The 18,628-nt window shown below is 40.4% G+C and overlaps 1 long non-coding RNA gene across 1 annotated transcript in view; it reads left to right on the top strand.

The window, feature by feature from the left end:
* LOC142830852 (uncharacterized) overlaps positions 1–14,665 on the top strand; it is a 67,540-nt gene extending 52,875 nt beyond the window's left edge. Inside the window, exons 2-3 of the long non-coding RNA XR_012906380.1 lie at positions 13,509–13,588; positions 14,562–14,665. This is a non-coding gene — a long non-coding RNA (uncharacterized LOC142830852). The remainder of the gene's footprint in view (positions 1–13,508; positions 13,589–14,561) is intronic.
* The last annotated feature ends 3,963 nt before the right edge of the window (positions 14,666–18,628 follow it).

Genomic DNA, 18,628 nt, shown 5'->3' with positions numbered 1-18,628 from the left:
CTGCTGTGCTGGGGGGGGACTGCCTGTACTACATAATTGCCACCTTAGATTACTTTCCAATAGTGTCCTCTCTTCTCTTAGTTCTATCTATCCCAAAGGACCAGACACAGTCCCAGGTCAATTTATACCTCAGATCTTACCCAAAAGAGCATGCTGAAACATATTGTGCATCAGCTTTTAAAACAAACATTTTCATAATTGCCACCTTAATTCACAGAGCACATCAGGACAAAAACAGCTGATAGATGAGTCTTCAGTGAGCAGCACCGTGTTAAAAGTCTCATAATACTTAAAACTCACCTTAGCAAATGACCCACTTTTATTATGATTTGGATTTAAAAATTGCCCTCTAAACATTTCAGTGAATGGATTTTCTGCTCACATTATACAGGGAAATATAATATGAGAACAGCCATACTGCCTCAGACTCAAGGTCCATCTAGCCCAGCCTCCTGTCTTCCATCGCTGGCCAATGCCAGATGCCCCAGAGGGAGTGAACAGAATGATCAATTAAGGTAAAATAAGGCGGGCTAATCTGAGGTGTAAACTTACATTCTAGATCATATATCATAGACCTGATTCTTAGCTGGTGTAGCTTCTTTAAACTTAATGGAGCTATGTCATTTTGTGTCAGCTCAGGACAAGAACTTTGACTATATTTTGTAATTCTTATACATGCACTCAACAGCATGGGATGGAATTACTTTTAAGATATCTAAATTAACAAAATAAATCTGGTTTAAAAAATAAAGACCTTCATAAAAGTCAAAGGGAAAATATGTGTTGAAGAGCATGGCTTATCTTTGTGCTTCTTCTCGTTAAATGTGAATTAGTGAGATAGTGTAGTTCTGCTCCACTAGAATAAACAGCATAAACAGAACTGAAGTCTTCTACAACATGGGACACATTGTGCATTAAGAGCTTGAATAAGATATTCCTTTTATGTTAAGTTATCTCGGAGGCCTGCTCATTTGCTCTGTTAAAAGAAATCCCTTTTCTACAACATGTGTGATAATACTGTGTTGAATGCATCCTGAGTCTAAGTACATAACATCGGAGGCTGTCAGTATCATAGCTGCAGACAGTACCATTGTGAATTATTGAAAATAAAATGTGTTCACACCAATTGACACGGGGATCCAACCCTTTCACATATTGCATTGGGCAGTTCACTTTCCAGCATTTTATGCAAAAAAGGTCCAGACAATGAAAACCAATTGAGTTTCTATTAACTGCTCATGACTTCCCTCACTAATCCAATTTAATAAAACCCAGAAACTAAATTGCCAATCTTGGAGGTGACTTCAGAGCTCCACGCCTGGATTAGATTAGAGACGAGGACTGTGGAAGTGGTATTGTCTGGGATTTAAAACACAGGCCTCGACTCAGGAGCTCTGGGTTCTATGCCTGTCTCATTGTGGGACCCATAGCAAGCCACTCAACTCTCATGTAGTCTAGTCTTCATAGATTTTTGCCCACCCTTATAGCAGACTGAATATGGTACAGCACATTAAGTGATGTGACTAACAGCCGGCATATGTTATTTCGTCTCTCTGTGTTCTTACCTCAGCGTCAGTTTCCACATTTATAATATGGGGATAATAATCCCTCCTTAATTCCTTTACGGAAGTGTTGTGAGGCTGAATGTCTGCAAAATGTTGTTGCCTTCTATGTGGACAAATGAAAAGTATTGTTAGATCAGTGGCAACATCAGTAACTGAAACACACAGCTGATGCATAAACTTCACTCATAAGGAAACCAGCTTTTCAATAGAAAACTGATACGACCAAAGAATATTTAAAAATATCTTTGCTTTAAATGTGATTTTAGAAAAATAGTTCAGAGAACGTGAGAGAGAGATGATATTTTATTTATGTTACAAGAACTGAGATTTAGTTAGCTATAGTTTAATAATTTGACAGATTAAATTTTGCTGAATTCCTTTTTATTCATTTTCAAGTTCCCTGCCATCAAAGCAGAATCAATTTTGAATAACATAGCCAACAAGAGTGTTCAATCTCGTTTTCCAGTGCCCAGCACAAATTTAATAGCAGTTTATGAAGTAACTAAAAGCTTTTGCTAACTTAGGTTAGCCAGCCAATGTTTTCTTGGTTTTGGCACAGGGTTGGTCTACACTACAGACTTACATCTGTATAACTATGTCACTCAGGATTTTCCACACTCCAACTACACAGTTTTACCGACCAACCTCATGACGTAGAAAGCATTATGTTAATATTTCTCGGGGAGATGAACTAAGTACACAGACAGGAGAATTAAGAAGCTTCTCCCGGAGTCATAGGTAGTGTCTTCACTAAGGCTACATCTACACTATGGTTTTTGCCGGAAGAGGCAATGCAAATGAAGCACTGATTAGCATTTTCTCGTGCTTCATTTGCATAATCTCTTCCGATCCGTTTTTGCACAAGAGATTTTTGCACAAAAACAAGCAGTGTGGACATTTCAATTTTGCGTAAAAACCCCTCAGGGAGAGGCATAAGAATCTTGCGCAAAAATGGGGTTTTGCGCAAAACAGAAATGTTACAGCTCCTTTGGAGAATAGGGTCATAATTCAAAATGATCTGCAAAAAATGGAGAAATGGTTGGAAGTAACCACGATGAAGTTTAATAAGGACAAATGCAAAGTACTCCACTTAGGAAGGAACAATCTATTTCACACATACAGAATGGGAAGCGACTGTCTAGGAAGGAGTACTGCAGAAAGGGATCTAAGGGTCAGAGAGGACCACAAGCTAAATATGAGCCAACAGTGTGACGCTGTGGCAAAAAAAGCAAACATGATTCTGGGATGCATTAACAGGAGTGTTGTGAACAAGACACGAGAAGTTATTCTTCTGCTCTACTCCATACTGATTAGGCCTCAATTGAAGAAGTGTGTCTAGTTCTGGGTACCCCATTTAAGAAAGATGTGGAAAAATTGGAGAAGGTCCAGAGAAGAGCAACAAGAATGATTAAACGTCTAGAGAACATGACCCATGAAGGAAGACTGAAAGAATTGGGTTTGTTTAGTTTGGAAAGAAGAAGACTGAAAGGGGACATGATAGCGGTTTTCAGGTATCTAAAAGAGTATCACAAGGAGGAGGGAGAAAAAAAATCTTCTCCTTGGCCTCTGATGATAGGACAAGAAATAATGGACTTAAAATGGAGCAGGGGAGGTTTACATTAGCCATTGGGAAAAACTTCCTATCTGTCATGGTGATTAAACAGGAATAAATTGCCTAGGGAGGTTGTAGAATCTCTATCTCTGGAGATATTTAAGAGCAGGTTAGATAGACATCTATCAGGAATGGTCTAGATCAGTGTTTCTGAAAGTTCTCCGCAGGATCACTCTCAGAAACACATTACCTGGCTGCCCTGGTTTGTTTATTTACTGGCGCCGCGTTCTTGGAGCTCCGCGGCTCCCATTGACTCTGTTTCATCCTTTGCAGCCAAGAGGAGCCACAGGAAGTGGCATGGGCCTGGCCACCACTTCCCACAGCTCCCGTTCACTGCAAAGGACAAAATGGAGCCAATCGGAGCCACAAGGCTTTGCAGGCAGTGGTGCCAGTAAATAAACAAACTGGGGTGGCCAGTTAATGTGTTTCTGAGAGTGATTCTGCAGAACACTTTCAGAAACACTGGTCTATATGGTACAGGGTCCTTCAGTGAGGGCAGGGACTAGACTTGATGACCTCTCGAGGTCACTTCCAGTTCTAATGTTCTATGATTCTGTGATCTTTGCCCTTTTTCAGTCTTCTAGAATCTTTCCCAACTTCTAATTACTTTTTAAAGATGATAGCTGAAGGTTCAGATACCTCCTTTATCAACTTCTTGAGTTTTCAGGGGTGCATTACATCAGGCCCTGGTGACTTGAACACATCTAACTTTTCTTAAGTAATTTTTAACTTCTTTTTTTATTTTAACTTCTAAACCTACCCCATTTCCATTAGCATTCTCTAATTTTAATATTACTAATATTAGGCATCCCATTACCATAAATCTTATTGACAAAAACCAAAACAAAGTCGTCGTTAAGCACCTCTGCCATTTCCAAGTTTCCTCTTATTGTTTTTCCCTTACTTTGTGGCCTAAATGATTCCTAATGGCTTAATTCCTTTGCTGTCATTGGAATTATACTAGGATGAAATGGGTCTCTTAGTAGAATGAAAGATCAAAGTAAAATGAAATCATTGCATGACTATCCTAGTCAACAGTCTGCAGAATAAGGGAACTTTTTTTTAAGAAATTGGAGTACACAATAGGCCTTGGGCTACACTTGGACTTGATTTAGAAATATTCCCTCCCCCCAAGTCAAATTTGTAAGTGGGGCATCAATTTCCCCTTATCAGTGTGCATACTGGCCCTGATGTCTGTCATTTAACAGACAGATTGACCTTATGTCACAAGGAAGAAGTGATGGCAGGCATACTTTACAGATCCAAGTTTCAGAATGTTGATAGTTAAGGTGGATTCTTGGGCAGTGTACCTGTTCTGGATAGTACAATCTTGCAGTTGAGCTCCCTAGCAGAGGAGAAACACATCAGAAACTATTATACCTGTAGCAAGGGAGATGGCAGCCTCCGTAGGCCTCTGGCAAAAGTGTGGGGAGGGAGGGGACCGGATCCATGCTCCCTCAAGGGGCAGAGCCTCAGGTGGAAGGGGTGGGTCCCAGCAGCCAGACCTCCATGCTCAGTCTTCAGATCTGCACAGTGTGACATCCTCCGACTCTCCCCCACCTATCCCTTAGTGCTGCCTAGAGTGTGCAGTGCGGTGTTCTGGCACCAATTTCAAGGGACTAGGGCTCCGTCTGACCTGTGGGATGGGGATAGTTGAATGGAATCCCTTATCTAGCTTCTTTCCCCAACTGAGAGAGAGACTAGTACTTGAGGGGGAACCGAGAATAACTTGTTTAAACAGTCTCTTTTGAGGGTACAAAATTTCTTAGAAGCAATGCAGGTGTAGGTGGGCATATATCTTGGAAAGGTGCATGCTGCCATATGACTGAGAAATTGCATGTATTATCTGGCAGTGACTTGTGGACTCAGTTCAATTTTATGCAGTGAAGCATGACAGAATGAAGCATCTGTCATGGGGTAGATATGTTTTGGACATAGTGGTATCGAAGGTATCCTTATGGACTCTATCTTTCATTCAGGCAAGAGAGAGAAAGGCCTGTTGAACAGAGCTGTGGTCACATCTATAGCAGCTCTGACATCAGCATAGTAATGTCCCTTAAGAAGCTATTTGTCAAGCTCTGAGGAGACAATTATTTCCCACTTGCAAAGCTGTGCAGCAACTACTACCATGACTTTCATGAACTTGGGTGGAGGGAGGAAGCAGAAGGCTGATGAAAAGGCCTCGGTATTGAAAATAGTCCAGCCCTATCACAAAGTGAAGGATCCTCTTGTGTGAAAGGGGTATCGTGGTATGAAAGTACACATTGTGAACACCACAAAATAGTCCCCTTGATCAAAGAATGTAGTGATAGCTGTGAGTGTTATCATTTTGAATTTCCGTACTCTGACAAAGGCATTCAGTTTCCATCCACCCTTCTTTCAGGAGCCAAGAAGTACTTGACATAAAATGCTCATTCCCCAGTACTGACTTGGTTCCATGGCTCTTTTGTGAAGTAAGAAAGAATAGAACCTCTTGTTTCAGAAGAAGTTCATGAGCCCCTAAAAAGGGGTATGGAAGAGGGAGGAGGTGTAAAAAGGGAGTATGGAGCACCCTGGTATTATATCCTTCAAAATTTATCTGTCAGAGGTTATCTGCTCCCCTGAGGTGTGAAAATGGGAAAGACAATCTTCCTAAAGGTAGAAGTATAGAAGGGGCAGAATGGTGCAGCATCAGATCTGGACTATGGAAGCTTTCGTGGTCCTTAACCATGGTCCTTACAATAAATGTTGCATGTTAATTATGGCAGAGGAACATAAGTTAGGTGTTATGGAATATTGAGTTAGCAAAATGAGGCTGAGTTAGCAGTTTATCCTCATATCTCAGAAGTCTGCTGCCAAACAACCTGAAAAATAGATGTGGAAAATATATTTAATCATCCAAACTACTTTTAATAATTTTAGACACTAAGCCATCCCGGAGGACTATTAAATCCCTAAGGGGAAGAATGTATGATCATATTGAAAGAAAGAATGCTGAATTTGCAGAAATAATTCATAATCCTACTCATTTTTTAATATTGTTTGGAATCCTCCCAAAGCAATAAAGAGAAGGGACAGATACTGAGTTATGAATTTTCCAGGGAGGAGAAGATAGCACAAAAGCAGGAAATCCCTGAGAACAAATGTAAGAAACTAGAAGAAAGGCATGAGTGCACCAAATCCTGTTCTGAGTTTCTTAAACAGGTCTTTGATTTTTCCATATACTGTACAAGGAAAAGATTTAACAAACAAATATCAAGAAATCCAATACAGATTAGATCATTTATAGCTAAGGGATTTCACATGTTTCTCAATGGCCCAGTCAGGGCCGACCTGAGCCATTCGTGCATCCCGGGCCCTGAACCCCAGGCACACAGCGCATGCGCAGCCCCACCCCAGCACCCAGTGCACACGCGGCCCCACGCCTGGGCACCTGGCTCATGTGCAGCCCCAACCCCGCCCAGTCTGGCAGCCCCTCATAGTGCCCCTTACAATGGGGCGCCCTGGGCGGTAGCTTGGGCCGGCTCTGGGCCCACTTCAAATCTATGCATACAAGCAAGTTCCTGGGTGACATCAGACTCCCAGGGTACGTCTAGACTACAAGCCTGTTTCAAAAGGGTCTTTTTTGAAAGAATCTTTCGGAAAAAGCCGTTATTCCTCGTAAAATGAGGTTTTGCACAATCAAAAAAACTGCCACGTTCTTTCGATTTACTTTTGAAAGAACATGGCAGTAGTCTAAATGCAGGGGAAGTTTTTTCGAAAAAAAGGCCACTTTTTTCGAAAAACCCCAGTAGTGTAGACACAGCCTCAGAAAGTGATACAAGTTTACCACCGGAGAGTAAATGGATTTTTAATTCAGATTTTATTAACATAACAGTCTGGATGTTAACACACATACTTGACCAAATTCTACTGTCATGACTCAAGCAAATACCCCTTGAAGCCTGGGGCTAAGCTAGCCCTGATTACAAAACAAAACCCATCTAAGAGGAATCTGAGGATCCTAATGTAAAAAGCAGCAAGGAGCTTCAAGGGAGGAGGGATAGAGGGAGACGATGAGAGGCAGGAAGCCTGGCAGCAAGCTGGGAGATGTTTTGGAGATGGAAGTCTGAGAAGCTGTTCCTGGCTTGTAAGAGCAGCAGCTGCTGCAGAGAGTAAATGTGGCTCCTGCAGAGATGTTGAAGTGTGACCCAGCTCTTGGGAAGAGGGCCAGGAACTTCCCAGACCAAGCAGAGAGAGGCACTGACATGAGTTGGAGACTGGAAAGGGCCAGAGGGCAATGTGTGCCTGAGAACTGAGTACATTGCTCCCTACGGGGACATTGTGTGGATTTTGCTTCAGGAGCCCTGTGAAGAAGAAACTGGGTGTGGCACCCTGTCCACAAAGGGCTGTCAGGAGGCAGCAAGGATTGTGGTTCACAACTCCCCTTCTCCTGAAACTACTCTTATTAAGAACTACATTGACACGGACCTAAGTCCATCAGCAACCATGCCCTCTCTTTCACTCCCCGACACCACCTCCACTGCTTGGTTTTGAATCTCTCCAGGGCTTTGCCCCCGCTCCATTCAGTCTACTGCACAGAGCTCCTCTCCTCCAATCATATCCTCAGTCACCTTTAATCTGGGGATACTAAAGGAGATCTTGTTTCTCAATGACTAGATAACAGCTTTTTTTAAATGGGGGAAATGCCAAATAGCAAATAATGTACTTTCAGTTTGAAAATTTTGCAGATCAATCATTCTTTTCTCATCTTTCCATTTTCCTTAAATCAGTCTTTTGCTATGTCCCTCATCTCATCCCGCCTGATATCAAAACTGTAAGCTCTCTGTGCTCCTTTTTGTATTTATAGCCGCTAGAACAATGGGGTCCTTATTTTCATTTGGGTTTCCTAGGTCTAGTGTAACACATGTTACATCTAAAAAAATAGAGCGTTAAGGTTACATTGTAAAGTTCTGAAGAGTTAGGGGGAAAGGAAATACCGGAATTTAGGTTGCCCCCAATCTTCATTTATCCTTCTTTTGTTCATGCATTATGATCACTTCATGGGCTAGTAAAGGAAGCACCCTGTCCACAGGAGATAGTTTCCTTGTTCCCAGTTTTGGTGCCCAGTGCCTGTGGCAGTCTGGATGAGCAATTCCAAGTACAGTCATGCTGAGACCTTGCTGCCCTACACTGGAGCATGCCCAGTGCAGACAGAATCTTCAGAGAATTTAACTACCAAATTCTAAGGCTATGTCTACACTGCAAGATTTTGCGCAAAACCAGCTGTTTTTGTGCAAAAACCCATGGATTGTCCACTCCTCAAATGCACTTTTGCACAAGTAAAACAACAGTAAAACGGCAAAAGGAAGGGATTTTTCTGGAGTAGGTAAACCTCCTTTTATGAGGCATAACTCTTTTTTGCGCTACAGCTATAGCGAAAAAGGCAAGTGTGGATGCTCCAGAGAAAGAAAGAAACTCCATGAGAAAAAGCACAGGTGCTCTGATGGCCATTCTATGAATGGCCATCAGAGCTTTCTTGCACAAGAGCGTCCATGCATTGTGGATGCTCTCTTGCACAAAAGCACATCGCTTTTGCGATGTGCTTTGAGGTGTGGACATGCTCTTGCGCAAGAAGTTTTTGCTCAAGAAGGATGTATTGTAGATGTAGCCTAACAAGTCTCTGCCAAGCAGGTGCAAACAGTAAATTCTGGAGGTTTTAAACTTAGCCAAATTTTGGTAGATTTCCCTAGGAACAGCACAACGCAAATCCCTGAAATTAGGACATCACTACTGCCAAATTTCTAGGACACCTATCAACAGCTGGAAGAGATTTTAGAAAACATCCGTCCATAATGTCATTCTGAAACAGGTGAGCCATTACAATTATTTTTTTAAATGACTGAGGCAGTCATTTGAGCATGGAACATTTGAGCCCAAATAATTCTATTTTGGCAAAATTATAGTTAGTTGAAAACATGGTCTTAACTGGAAAATATTGGGCAAGCTTATTATAGGAAGCATTACCTACACTGCCTGTAATTAAAAAAAAAATAGAGGACTAGAAATAGTGAAGCAACTAAGTCTGTGGTATCCAACCAGTTCTGAAGCAGTAGCCATTATAGCAGCTACCGATATAGCAAACTAGCCACACTTAGCCGGCCAAATAACCACACTGTTCAAGCCAACTAACTACACTCAACCAGCCAAATAGCTACATGTGGCTAGTGATTGGCATGTTGGACACCACAGCACTAAGTTTATCCACAAAAATATTGGCAGATCTATTCTAATATTATTTGACCAGGTCTTCAATCTTCTGTTTTTGAGACATAATGGGATTACCACTCCTCAGTCTGTCCATTCAAGATTAATTGTATGCAGTGCTGTGATAATTGTGCTAATCCTACCATTTTGAAGAAACAAGGTGCAATGGCAATATTTTTTATTGGACGAACTTCTCTCGCACTAACAGAAGTTAGTCAATAAAATGTATTAGGTCACCCAACTTTGTAATTCAAGTTTAGGAAATATATCAGCTCAGAGGCTGGTCAAAGGAGTGCAAAATAACAGGAGCTCAAAATATCTGTGTGAACATAATTCCTTGCTGATTGATTTTTTTCAGCTCATTTCAATCCTGCTTTATATTAAAAAAAATTGTAATTTCAACTGAGTTTGTGAATATATAATATTTCCTGAGAGTGACAGGTTGATTCATACAATTGCTTGACTCGAAATTACCATATGGTTATGAACATGTCGTGTGCCCTGAGCTATAATTAATTTTTTACCTTCTTCTGCCTCCATTTTCATCCATTAGATTGAGGATCACCAGCAAACAGTCATTTGTTCTGTGCTAACGGCTTGTTTGGCACTGCAAATACATGAAAAAAACCCAGTACCTATCCCCAGGAATTCAGAGTTTAAATAAACCATTCCAGCCAGGCTAAGCGGCACCTTCGATCTGGTCAAAAAAGCTAGTGAATTGAAAGACTTCCATTAATATCAGTGTGCTTTGGATCAGGCCCATGATGATTAAAAAAATTGAAGATGAGTGCCAAACTTTTAGTTTTATTATAAATATGTAGCAATGGAATAGAATGTAGACTAGAATGTTTTGTTACAACGTACTGATAACAGTCATTAGTAGTGAAAGTAATGATGTAAACTATTGTTGGAGAAATCGGTGAGGCTACAATGGCCCATCAATGTGATCAGTTTCGTAACCTCGTGTTTCTGACAAGGTGTCTTATTTTAAGTCACTTATTGTATCATTTTCCAGTGTTCTTCTAGTACAGAAAGAGTTCCTGAGAAGGCCATGATTTTTCCTTGGAGATATGTTACAAATTTATGCATGATTCCCCCCCCCCCCCCTTCATTATCACTTTGCCATCATTGGAACAGGGGAGGGGGAGAGAGATTCCAATTTGAAGCAGACTCTTTCATCTATTTGTGTTTTGTGCAGCCCATTTTTTAAAATCTGTAAATATGACATCTTGAAATATGGAGTGAAACATTCTCTGCAGCTTGCTGAACATGCAGACAGAACAATATAAAAGCCACTCAGTACATCATCTACCACAATGCTTGAACATTAAATTTAAAAAACATAAAACAGTATGAGCAAGGGATTTTTTTATTGTTTCTTCTTGCACTTCTTTCCAATGCCTGTTAATCCAATCGATTGCTTCATTTTTTAAAATAATCAGCCATTAAAACATAGTTGTCAGCATCTTTTCCTGTCATTAGATTCCACAGCTACCTTTTCTGATGCTATCAGTATGTTGTTTGAATGAAACCTGGATCCATTGGCTGCAATGTAGAGATTGTATTAATTGGAAGAATTGCTGAATGTCTTTCAAGGGATTTGGGGGAGTGCAGGTGCATTGTCTAAACACAGCATAACCTCCTGCCTTTGCCTACTTGTTCCGTGCTTGTTCCTGCTATGTGAATTCAAACAGTCCCAATGTCACCTTGCCTTTGGATTCGTTTTCTAGATTGCAGGTGCTGTTGCTTCTAAAATAGTGGAGAAGGGAGTCCCTTGCCATTGTTGAGTGATTTTTGTTTTTCTCCTCTCCATAAATAATAGGGATGTAATTCATTATTTTTTTTCCCCAGTGAAATGAAACATTTGTTTTCATCCAGCTTCTGAAAAGATCAGTCTCATCTACACTGGAAAAAAATTTCACATGCTATATAATCAACACAACCCTTAAAGCTGTCAGATCTCAGTCATTTACCTCTCTAGTAACTGTAGGTACAAAGACCACAGAGTGCAGAGGCACATGTGTATTCCCATCCTTTGAAACTCACCCATTGCAAGGCCCTCCTCAAGATCTTCTTCTTTACTTAGAATCCATATAACCGATCATGTCTCTTGAACAGCTACCTGAACAGAGTCCAGCCGTGTGCTAAATTTCCAACATTGCTAATCTATTTGTGTTCTGGTAGGGACTGTAGTTCTATACCCAGCTATCCACTTAGGCTACATCTAGACTGCAGGCTTCTTTCGGAAGAAGTTTTTTTCAGAATCAACGAGGATGGGTGGGGGAAAACATTTCCCCACCCCTCAGGATCTGGTACAGCTCCTGGTAATAGGGGGCAAGTATGGGGTCCTGCCTCTGAGCATGAACTGCACTCTGTGGCCTGGATGTATGCCTGGCAGAGCTCCTTGACTTTACTCCAGACCTGTTCCAAGGTCTGGGGTGGGTGTCCGCGCTCTGCCAGGGACTCTGCCATCCAACCATAAATGTCTGTGTTGTGGCGCTTGGCCCAGGGATCCTGTAAGGTCTCTTCCTCTCCCCACAGTTTGAGGAGGGACTGGATCTCTGGGCAGGACCAGGATGGGGTGCTCCTTTTGGCCCTCCTGGGTGGGTCCTGAGACCCCTGGGGCTGCTCCCTGTGAGGCCCAGGGAAGTTACGAGGGGGTGTGTGTAAAAATTGAGGCTGTGCCATTCTATGCAGGCCTGTGGCAGGGAGATTCATGTGGTCAGAGTACTGTTCTGAAGCTGGCTTCCTGCCACAAGGCTTATCCGGGGTGCCTGCAGCTTTAAGAGGGACCAGGAGACAGGAACTTTAGAGTTGTGATTACTTTGTATGGAGTGGCCATCAGGGCACCTGTGCTACTTCCCGGAGGCCTCTTCTTTAAAAACAAACAAAAAAAACCCTCCTCCTTTCGAAAAAAAAATCCACACGTGCCTTTTTCCGAAAGAGCTCTTTCAGAAAAAGGCTTCTTCCTCATATAATGAGGATTACCAATATCGAAAAAAGCCCTCTGTTCTTTCGATTTACTTTCAAAAGAAAGTCCTTGCAGTGTGGACTTTCCTCAAGTTGTCAGAAAAACAGCCATTTTTCCGACAAAACTCTAGTGTAGACATACACTTAGAGAGTAGTACCATTTCACGGCAGATAGCAATCAGTGGGGAGATGGATTCCTAAGAGAGTTGCTGGATTACTAATAAATGTGCAATAAACTGGGGATATGTTTGGCTCAGATATTGAAGGTGACCATTTAGCAACTGAGCCCTTCAGTCACATTTCATTTTATGACAAATCATGCTGCCTGGAGTGTTGTTGTAACCATTTTGGGTCCAGCATATTAGAAAGGCAAGGTGGGTGAGGCAATATCTTTTTGCTGGGGTAAAACCTCTGTACTCAAAAGCTTCTCTAACACCAACAGAAGTTGGTTCAATAAAACATATTGCTTCATCCACTTAGTCTGTCTAAAATCATGCAAAAGTCATTTGAGGAGCCCTGTAAATCCACGTATAGACACTTTACATCTGTGGGTATCTACATCTCTGCATGTGAATGAAGATATCAGCGGCTCGTTTTTGCAGATACGGATGCAGATGTGGATACAAATTTTGAATGTAGACTCTTGCAAATGTGTGGATATCCACTTGATTTCCACAGGTATCTGCATCCCTGGATATGAATATCCACGGATCATCTTTGCAGATGGGGATGCAGATACCAATTTTGTATCCATGTGATCTAGTCATTTGCCCAGGCAACTCCCTATCTAAAATTGAACAATGTTCAAAATATATTTTTTATATTATAAAACTTAATTGTGTGTAGTGTGTATTTGACAATAAAATGGTTTTAAATACTTCTGTCTCCAGTCCAATTAAAATATGGCTCCATTATACTCTATACCACCATCATATTTCAACTTTTAACTAGTAGGATTTGGTCTAAATTATTGAAGAGGTCTAATAATCAGGAAGAACAAAGAATGACCTGTATTATTCCTAAACTTTTACATGTATTCAAAGCAAAGAAGGTGCTGATCAATGTGTATTGTAACAAGGTTAACAGGTTACGTTTTTAAGCAAAACCAAATATGTTTGGACTGTCATTTTGTGTAGGAAGAAAGACCTTATTTCAAAGACATGTTCTTCCTGAGGTGATTGTTGGAACATGAATAAAGAAGGTGACATGACAATGAGTGAGTATTATTTAGCTCTCACATACATATTAGCTTAATTATCAAAACAAAAATCAAACAATCTGTCGGGGACTTTTATAGGAAACTCATACAGTAGTCTGATTCACTTTCTTTAGTACTTTACCTCATAAAGGGCTTTAGGAAAAGATAACTAATATTTATTTGTATTTTTATTCTAATTTGCATTCCAGGGTACCTCAAACTTAGATTCACTTCAGTGTCATGGGGCTCTGAAAGTGGAAAGTAGTAGAATACAGGCATTCTACATTTATTTGTGTGGACATTCCTGGTTTCAATTAGAATGAGTTATATAGTGCTTTTTCCTGAAACACTTAAGCAGGTTAGGCACAAATCTGCATCTTCAGATGTCTACATACCTTTCAAACCCTGGTCCCAAGTATCTTAGACATTTTTTAAAAACCTTACTACAGTCGGTGCCATACAAATGTGAAATTCAGGATTATCAAAAAAAACCCAACAACAACCACCAAACATCAGTTGTGAAACCCAAAGGGCTGCCCTAGAAAGATGCAAGATTATTTAAGCAATAGAAGGTAAAAAGGAGAACAGCATGTTTTGCAGGAATTAGTACCACATGTCTTGTGGGGCCTTAGGGACAGGGCCAAAACTATGAAGTGGAAATATACTCTAGCAGCATGACACAGGTTTGATATAGTCTCTTGCTGAGGCTATAAAGTTACCGTTATATAACTACAAAAATAGAAAGGATTATTTTAATATGTATAAATATTTTCATTAAATCAATACGTCGTTGCAAAATAGAATTGAAAACTTGTACTTAAAATAGCATGATACTTTGCTGTTGAAATTCTAATGGGAAGATCTCAGCATGCTTTATAATAATTAATTTGCCCTCACAAGCTTAATGTGAAATAAGCATTATTCTCCCTATTTGACAGAGGAAGAAAAAGCGACACTTTAAAATTAAGTGATTTTCTTCCACTTTACATAGGAAATCTATGGCACGGCTAGAAAACAGACTGCCGGATAAACCAACAGACACTAAGCAGAAATTGACTCAGCTGGTAGTCACTTTTCCATAGACCTGGGACAAAATATTTGGTGAGTAACCTGTCTTTACAGAAAAATCCAGATCTGGATCTATCAAAATAATCTGAATTTGGCTTGCTTGGGGGAAAAGGTTATGTCTCAAAATATTTTCAGAACTCTCAGAAATGTTCATTTTAACATTTTTTAAGTGGAACATTACAGTTTTTCATTTTGTTTTGGAATTTCACTCAAATTTATTTAAAAGCATTTTTTTTAAAACATCACAATTGAAACTACTAAACAGAATTTTTATTTTGAGATTTCTGTTCAGCCACCAAACTAAACAGTAATTTGTGTATTTCTACCTTGTATGTCTCATGGTAACTGTATTAGTTTTTATATTTCTTCTGTTACAGAGCTATATAGTGGACAGCCACTGTAATTTTTATTGATTCAGTAGAAGTGAGACAAACACACAAAATCTTGATCTGAAACAAAACTCTCTCAAAGTTCAGATCTGAAGACATTTGTTTAAATCCATCTCTTGCTGTGAGCTCAGTAACATCATTGCCAGAGAGATCCAAAGACTACCATAAGCAACTACCAGTCTTAAAATAAAGGAAATTTTGGTTAATCTTTTGAAACTACTGAGGTAAGAACAATTTCATTCTTCAATTATTCCAGGTGTAACGAACCCCTCTATTAAACAAATCATAACTGGAACTAATCTCACATCTCTCTCTTGATAATTTCCAGTGATGTGTACCTTTAAGACATTTCAAGCCATTATAGTAAAGGCAGTGTAAAGCAACAGAAAAAGATAAACTATATAATAGCAACAAATGGTCTGATACCACTTTATAAACTAAGAAAACATGTAGATGGTATCGTGAGCTTTCATGGGCACAGCCCACTTCTTCCGATGACCAGAGTTTTGAGTTTAGGATGTGCAGACCCAAAATAAATAGGAGAGAAGGGGAGGGGGAGGGAAAAAAGGAAGGGGTGGGAGACAGGGAGCAGAGGTTAGAGAGAATCAGTAAGTATCTGAAGATTGAATAGTTAAAATGAAGTAGATAAGAATCAAAGTAAATTGATTGTATCCTTCCTGACATAGGAATCTACACAAAGAGCTGTTTGCACCTTCATTGACTGTTAGATAGATAGTATCCCAACCATCCTTCATCACAATTGAGTCCATTAGCATGAGAATTGAATTTGCAGATTAGCTCTAATTCCAATGCTTCTCTGTGTATCTGGCTAGTAGAATTGGTTTGTGACAAGACAGCCACTTGAAGATCTTTTAAACAGTGATTAGGAAGATTAAAGTGTTCCCCAACAGGTTTCTGTATGTTCCCTTTACGTATATCTGATTTGTGTCCACTGATTCTTTCCCGCAGAGACTGTCCAGTTTGTCCATTATATATAGCAGTGGGGCATTGCTGGCATAGATCAAATTACTGGATGTGCAGTCAAATGACCTTTTGATTTGGTAGCTTATGTTGTTGGCTTCAGCAATGAATTCTCTAGTATAGATAGATATATGGGCAGAGTTGGCCTCGTGTTTGGTTGCAGGTCTGGGTTCCTGGATGCTTATGATGTGGATGTATGGCATGGTCACCGGAAAGAATTCTTTTCAGGTTGGGGGATTGTCTGTAAGTGAAAATAGGCTTTTCTCCCAAGGCCTCTGAGAGTGAGGGATCATTTTCCAAGATCAGTTGTAGATTGCATATAATGTGCTGGAGGGATCTAAATTGTGGGCTATAGATAATAACAAGTGGAGTTCTGTTATTTTCTCTTTGGGGTCTGTCTTGAAGTAGTTCATATCTGTGTACTTTTTTGGCTCTGTCAATTTGTTTTTTCACTTCTCCAGGTGAGTATATTCAGTTTTAGGAATGCTCTGTAAAGATCCTGTAGGTCAAAGGAGGTGCTGTAGTCATCATGAACAGGACAGATTATGAACAGGAGGCAAACAGACAACTCACCAATACCAGATTCTACAGGCCTCTCTCCTGTGACCCCACTAAGGAATACCAAAAAAACATGAAAAAACTGCTCATGAAGCCTCCTTTGTCTGCCTCTTTGATTATGATGTTAGTGCTCAGGAGCATGCCTCCAGCTTCCATCCCAGACACATTTCTCAGTCTATTGTATACAACCAAGCCCTAAGATACAACCGGATTTGCGCCGATCCCACACACAGAGACAATCACCTACAGGATCTTCACAGAGCATTCCTAAAACTGTCACAAACCAATTCTACTAGCCAGATACACAGAGAAGCATTGGAATTAGAGTTCATCCACAAATTCAGTTCTCATGCTAATGGACTCAATCGTGATGAAGAATGGTTGGGACACTATCAACCTAACAGTCAATGAAGGTGCATACAGCTCTTTGTGTAGATTCTTATGTCAGGAAGGATACTAGGATACTATCAATTGACTGATTCTTATCTGCTTCGTTTTAACTACCCAATCTTCAGATACTTACTGATTCCCTCTGCCCTCTTCTTCCTGTCTCCTTCCCCCCCCCCCCCCCCCCCCCCCATTTATTTTGGGTCTGCACATCCTAAACTCAAAACTCCGGTCATTTGAAGAAGTGGGCTGTGCCCACGAAAGCTCATGATTCCATCTACATGTTTCGTTAGTCTACAAAGTGCTATCAGACCATTTGGGGGGGGGGGGGGGAGTGTTTCCTATACAGACTAACTCAGCTACCCCCTGAAGCTTCTGCTATGTAATAGCAATAATGGGCTGTCTTCAAAAATATTTAGACTACTTATTGTTACACAGAATTTATTACTTTTCATTCATGCTAAACATGACACAAACAACAGAAAGTAAAAAAAAAACAAAAACCAACATCCCTGCATCAAGAGCATAGTGTTTATATACTACAAGATTACTTTTAATTGATCCATTAATTTTGATCGCATCACAGACCGAAAATGAGGTTCTCATATCACACGTATAACTGCCAGCAAGTGGATTTGAACCTTCGACCTCAGAAACTGAGTATAGGAGCCTCTACCCTCTGAGCTAAAAGCCAGCTCGCTCCTAGCCCGTGCTGTAGAGGTCTCTTAATTTTAACTGTTGCTGTGGTCTAGGTACCACTTGCATTGCTCAGTAACCACACTAGGGCTATGCCTACATTCGCGGCTTCTTGCATAAGTAATATGCAAATGAGGCTAAGCGTGGAATATCGCCAAGCCTCATTTGCATACCTAATGAGCCACCATTTTTTTCAGAAGAGGCTCTTGTGCAAGGAGCGTCTACACTGACCCTTCTTACACAAGAAAAACCCTCTTGTGCAACGCTGTTCTTCCTGAAAAGTAATAGGTGTAACGGTGTTGCGCAAGAGGGTTTTTCTTGCACAAGAAGGGGCAGTGTAGATGCTCCTTCTTGAGCAAGAGCCTCTTCTGAAAAAAAATGGTGGCTCATTAGGTATGCAAATGAGGCTCGGCGATATTCCACGCTTACCCTCATTTGCATATTACTTGCACAAGAAGCTGGGAGTGTAGACATAGCCTAGGTGTGTGGGTTACACATGCACAAGTCAGTTTCAGATAAGTAATACAACAATGTCACTGATAATTCAGCACTCAACTCTTTGGAATATCCCTCAAAGATCATGATTTAGCCAGACAATTGCTGACCAGCCATTTCAAATGTCCATTTAGACAAAAGCAAACTATGATCAAAATTAGCTTTTCAGTCATTTGGTCCCAGATCATACAAATACTTATACATGTGCTTAACTTTAATTGTAGAACTAGTCCTCATTTAACTGGACTATTCACATCGTTTAAGAAACATATTGTGACATATTTGCAGGATCGAGGTCTTAGAATGCTTTTTCTGCTCAGGTTCAGTATATTAAAGCAAAAAAAATCATAGCACAGTGCTTGGATGGCTAAATATCATTTCATATTAGTCTACTTTTGCCTGACAATCCTCCCATCTTGAAATCTTTTAAGAGCACTAACCATGAAAAAAAAAAGATGACAAGATTTTATTTCAAATCTTGAAA

The sequence above is a fragment of the Pelodiscus sinensis genome, chromosome 10 (assembly GCF_049634645.1).
Source record: "Pelodiscus sinensis isolate JC-2024 chromosome 10, ASM4963464v1, whole genome shotgun sequence".
Taxonomy (NCBI): domain Eukaryota; kingdom Metazoa; phylum Chordata; order Testudines; family Trionychidae; genus Pelodiscus; species Pelodiscus sinensis.
The sequence above is the reverse complement of the archived record's forward strand: the minus strand, read 5'-3'. Positions and strand labels throughout refer to the sequence as shown.